The sequence below is a fragment of the Petaurus breviceps genome, unplaced genomic scaffold (genome assembly GCF_028583685.1).
Source record: "Petaurus breviceps papuanus isolate PSGF00001 unplaced genomic scaffold, PetGlider_PUasm1.0 171, whole genome shotgun sequence".
Lineage (NCBI taxonomy): Eukaryota > Metazoa > Chordata > Mammalia > Diprotodontia > Petauridae > Petaurus > Petaurus breviceps.
Window position 1 is genome coordinate 19159284 of NW_027185754.1, and position 5796 is coordinate 19165079.

At 48.1% G+C, this 5796-nt stretch overlaps 1 long non-coding RNA gene across 3 annotated transcripts; it reads left to right on the forward strand.

Moving 5' to 3' along the window:
• The first annotated feature begins 606 nt into the window (after window positions 1–606).
• Window positions 607–5757, forward strand: LOC138157135 (uncharacterized). Of its 3 annotated transcripts, XR_011167310.1 has the most exons (4): window positions 607–816; window positions 1947–2110; window positions 2701–2779; window positions 2904–5757. It is a non-coding gene; the product is annotated as an uncharacterized lncRNA (long non-coding RNA). The 3 variants fall into 3 exon arrangements; XR_011167309.1 differs by having other exon boundaries at window positions 609–800; window positions 2701–5757; XR_011167308.1 differs by having other exon boundaries at window positions 609–816; window positions 2701–5756.
• Window positions 5758–5796: the final 39 nt, after the last annotated feature.

Sequence of the window (5796 nt, forward strand, 5' to 3'; positions counted from 1 at the left end):
AAGATAATTTGGGGGAGAGAAAGCACTAGTCACAGAAGGAACAGGACAGATCTCATGTAGAAAGTAATCCTTGAACTGATGTTTGAAGGAAATGAAGACTTCTAGTTGGGAGAGTCGGGTGCTATAATGGACTTGTAGTCAGTAATATCTGAGTCTGAATGTTCACTCTGATACTAGCTGAGTTACTCTGGCTGACCAAATCATTAATTTTTCTCTAAGACTCCAGTTTCTTCATCTGCCAAATGGAGGTAAAAATAATATTATCTACCACAGATATGTGTGTGTGTGTATAGAATCTCATTTGATCCTTGTATGTGTGTGTATTTGTACTTTGCAAGCCTTAAGGTACTTTGTAAATGTTTGCTATTAACATTGAGCCAGAGGGAGTGTAGGAGTTAAAATGTCATATATAAGAAACAGCAATAAGTCTAATTCAACCAGACCTTAGAGAATGTGAAGGGTAATGAACACTAAGACAAGAAAAGTAGGTTGAGACCAGGTTATAAAGGGCTTTCCTTGGACCATGTCTAGGAGGGGGACAGCAAACCCTTCCTCCAATCCAACCAGTGATCAGGGATCGGCCCCTGATTGCAAAACTGGGAGTAGTCACAGGCCAGCTCCAGCAAGCAGCGCTTCCTGGATCAGCCCCCTGAGCCTAGGGCTCGGCATGACCCAGCCTAGAAATCAGCTCGTCACCCAGGGGCTTCCTGATGAACATTAGGTGTCTAGGGGAGACAGAAGGAACAGGAGGGATCTGATCCTTACCTTTGTGGGGACACAGGAAGAACTGAGTGCAGCAGGTATTGTGTATAGAAAGTAAGTGTTGTAAGAGGTCTGAAGGTGAGAGAGATCACTTTGGACAGGAACTGGGGAGTCTAGGAAAACTCTCTGGAGGAGACAGTATTTGAGGTAGGCCTTGAAGGATGGACAAAATTAAAGAAGACTCAAAAGATGGCAAAGGTCAGAGGGCATAGCTTGAGCAAAGACCCCTTGGGGTATGCAGGGGGATATTAGCTAGTCTAATGAGGGATTAGGGGCTGTGCTGTGGCATTGGTACCTACCATTGGAAGCAGAGCAGTTAAAGTAAAATTTGCCTTACAATGATGCCCAACTATGGTTTCTAAAAGGTTGGGTCTTTGAACTAGAAGAGTAACAGTGACCTTAGGTATCCACCCACACAAAGGGCTGCTCAGGGTCAGCAGGCTCCACCCTAGACATGGCCACAGATGGTTTAGCAGCATAGAACTACAGTAACCCCTAAAGCCGCACTGGAAACAACCCCCTCCACCCCAGGACCACAGCAAGAAACTCCTCCCTTCAGGTCAAGGGAGGAATTATCCAAACTCCCACCCTTTGGGGCCATGTTGGCAGTTACCTGTCTTCTCCCCCAGCTCCCTACAAATTTCTGGAGAACATCATGGCCCGGTCAGGTCCTAAACTGAGAATGACTTTGGAGTGAAGGGTCAGAGAGTTTTGAGGCCTTCCAGTGACCAGATCTCTACAGTTGTTGCTGGGGACACAACGCCTCTATTTTGGTAGAAAATAGGAAGTGGCCCCAAATGGTCCAACCGGCCATCAGCCATTCTTGCTTCCTCTTTTCCTGCTCTGCCCTTGGACAGAGCATGGAGCAATGAACTTCAAGCCCTGAGCCCTGAGTCTGGTGGGGGTTGGGGACCAGGGGGTGGGAACAGCTCCCGGAATGGTGGCTGAGTCACGAGCTGATGGAGTTGACGGGAAACCTCAAGACCCTGAGCTTCCAGGAATGAATGGCAGTGCCCACGGCAGTGACCGGCTGCTTGACCTTTGTCCTTTCACCTATGATATTCAGGGTACCAAGGGCAAGTTCTGAAGGTTGCCCACCCCTTCCCCCTTGACTAGAAGAGTATGTAGGTCCTCCCTGCCTTGGGCTAAGTAGAAATTATATACTCAACCCCTTCATTTTACAGATGAAGAAACTGAGGCCTAGAAGGAGCCAAGTTCTTGCCAAAATCATGTTAATTCACACTGGAGGTACTAATGGCTGAGAACAGTTCAAGAGTCTCTCTCGAATTTGAATTTAGTCAAGGGATTCTGGAAGCCCTCAGACTCTTCCAAAAGGAATCCTCTAAAGGTAAGATTGGGGGAAGGGGGAGGGATTCTCAACAAATAGCTGGGTTGGGATTCAAACCCAGGTCCTTTGACTCCAAATTCTAGTCTCTTTCCATTTGCTCCACACCAATTTCTCTTTTTTCCAAACCCTACAATCCGGTGTTCTATTGGGGATGGAGGGTGGGGTGGAGGATGTAGGGCAAGGGAATGCTTTCTGAGGACCAGGACTGGAATGTTTTCTTGGCTTCAGGAATAGGGACGGGAGCACACAGTTGGGCCCAGAAAGGGCATCAAATGTTTATGCAGAGCTTACATTTCCCATAACATTCCAGCAGAGGGAGCAAGAACACCTATAATGGGGATTCCCATTTTATAGATGAAGAAACTGAGGTTTACAGAAGTGATTTTCCCCTGCTACCTCCCAAGGTAGCACAGAGACTGAGAGGCAAGGTCAATACTGAAGTTCAAATCACACAGCTCTCAGGTCAGGGCTCCTTCCTGAGCACAGCGACGTATACTAGCAAAGCCTGGACATAGACTGACTGTGCAGTCCCAGGAAGTTTGTGGGGCTGTGTTGGCCCTCACAGTTCCACATTTTCTCTTCCCTCCAAGGCTTCCACTTCTAACACAGAACTCTCCAGAAGCTTCTTTCATTGGTACCTGGGACAAGAATCTGATCAACACTGAAATGGTAATGGTCCAGGAGGCGATGTTTGTCCTTTCTTTTTTTGAAGAGGACCATGGCATCAAGGAAATGGCTTTGATTTGAGGGGGGGAGGGCTGTGCAAGGTCACCAGCCTCATTTTCTCCTCCAGAGCCATCTGGATCCAGTGACCTGATATCCATCGGGATGATTGGAGATGACCCAGGATGCAATGGGAGACCCTGGCCCTTTTTTCAATGGCCTAGGAAGACCTGAGTTCAAATTCTACCTTAGATACTTATCAGCTGTGTGATCCTGGGTAACCTCTCTGGGCCTCAGTTTTCTCATCTGTAAAGTGGGTATAATAACAGCACTTTACAGGTTGTTTTGAGGGTCAGATGAGATAATATGTGTAAAGTGTGTTGTAAATGTTGAAGCTCTTTATGGTTAGCTATTATGTTATTATTATTTACTATTGATGATGCTTGACGCCAGCTCCCGTCCCCCTCCTAGAGGAATCTGCATTTTTACAGAGCATTCTGGGAGGTCTTCCAGGATTTGAGGCATTAGGACTGATGTATGAAGGGAGATACTGCCAGGAACGGAGGTCGTCTGGTAGCCACTCCCCTCACACCAGGCAGGTGGCCACCTCCTCCAAATTTGTCTGCCTATTCTCTTCAGAAAATATAGTGTCCCAAGAGGAGGCGGCCCATTACTGGGCCTGTGCTAGAGGACCCCAGGGACTGTGATGAGTCTCTGCTTCCCTGATGGGATCCTGGGAGAGGCTGGTGGCCTTGGTGACTTCTGGGAGAAGAGCCTTGACTCTCTGTGACTTACCTTAGAACTTGCTCAGTCCCATGGCTCATTCCAGCAGGGCCTCAGGATGGGGGCAGAGGAACAAATATCAGATGAGATGTGTGTGTACACACAGTTACTGCACGTGGCATTGCATAAGTATCATCAGCTGGGGCCCCAGACTGGCCCCAGACTCAACTTGGCCTGAGCCTGGTTACCAAGCATAAATACAAACAGGTCTGCTCACCAGACACCGAGGCCAGGATTTGCAAAACTCCATTGGGCTCCTTGCCAGCCAGGGATATCAGCCTACCCCCACCCTCTATGGCAAGGCAGGGTCCTTCTCTGCCAGCTTGCTGGGGGGTAAACTTGGTGTCTTCACTCTTTCCCTCCTCTCTCCCACCTACCCAACTCCTTAAAGTCCCACTAGCAGGCTAGAGAACCCTGGTTCTGGCCCCAGGCAACCTATGCCCTAATAGCATCTAGGTGGTACTGTGGCTAGAATTCTGAATGTGGACCTAAGAATATCTGGGTTAAAATCCAGCCTCAGACACTTTCTAGCTATGTGACCCTGGGTAAGTCACTTAGCTGCTCTATGCCTGTTTCCTCTTCTATAATATGGGAATAACAGTAGCACTTACTTCAGAGGGTTATTATCAGGATCAAATGATTTGTAAATCACTTGGCATACAGCAGGTATTTAATAAATGCCTGTTTCCTTCCTCTTTCTCCTACCTTAGTCAGTTCTCAAATATCTCCACATGGATCATAACATCATAGATTCAGAGTTGGAAGGGACCAACTAGCTTAGCCTCATTTTTTTTTTTCTTTTTGGAGGGGGAAAGGCAGGGAAATTGGGGTTAAGTGACTTGCCCAAGGTCACACAGCTAGTAAGTGTTAAGTGTCTGAGGCCAGATTTGAACTCAGGTCCTCCTGACTCCCAGGCCGGTATACCACCTAGCCTCCCCACTCCTAACCTCATTTTAAAGGTAAGGAAACTGGGGCCCAGAGAAGTAAAAGGATTTGTCCAAGGTCACACACACACAGTAAGTGGCAGGGTCAGGATTTGTGACTAGGGCCTCTGATTACAATTTCAGAAGTCTTTGCTTTACCCCCACTCATTCATCTGAAAATGTTTCCAGGCTTATAAAACTCAGTCCTTAGTCACTCCCCAGCTCAGTACCACATACAAACCCCAACAGCAAACAAACCCTTTTGACTGGCCTCATGTGAGAGTACCTTCTTACATCCTGTCCAGTATCTTCAGGCCCATTCCTGGTCACCCTGGTCTGGGCTGTGCTCTCATTGTACCCATTGTTCACAGTGTTGTGTTCTCTTATTGAGCCATTGTGAACCCCTGAGGACAGAGTTTGGGTTGTCTCCTCACTCTCCAGCCTTCCTGCCATATACTCTAGCACAATATACATGGTAGGTGTTTAATAAATGCCCATTGAATTGGATTTTGCTTGTATTCGATTTGGATAGCTCTACCATCTGACTTGTGTCCCAGGACTAAGGCCAAGGGAAAAGCTTATACTCATGAGGATCCCACCCCCACTGTCCTGGGCTGCCCCCATTCAGGCCCCTGATCAACAAGTACTTTCAGGGTTTCCAGGAGAGCAGCTATTGCCTCCCTAGACACAAATGTGGGCTCAGCTTTTATCAGGGCTGGGGGTGCTGATCTGAGGGAGTACTGCATGTTTTCACTATAGATAGAGAATGGTTTATTTGAAGTCCTGGCACCCTGGAGAGCTTTCTGCCCAGGCAAGAACTCCCCTAAATGTCAGCAGCATTTCCACATCTTACCTCATGGGGGTTGGAGACTTCTCCTACAGCAAGTGCTAGGTACCAGAGGCTAGAAAGACCTTTTCCCATGGCCTCTCCACTGCTTCTGTCATTCAGACCAGGCCAGGCCATCCAGGGTGAGGCTAAAGTGTTTCTGGGCTCTCTCCTTAGAACTATCCATCCTGGCCACTGGCAGGGGAAAGAGACTATATGGCAGCATTACTGCTTCTCCAGAAAGGGGAATTCCATCCTTGGGGAAGGAGTGGGGCCCAGCAGTGAGAGATGGACACACAAAGATTTGACTGTTGGCTCAGGGCTTGAAAACATGGACTGTAGCCTCGGTGGGGCCAGAAAAGGCCTCTCTGCTTTCCACACACACACACACACACACACACACAACCTGGAATTCCACCATCAGATTAGAATTCCTTTGGGAATAAACATGACCTTTTCCCTGACTGGGGCGGGGGGGGGGGCAGAAGGGA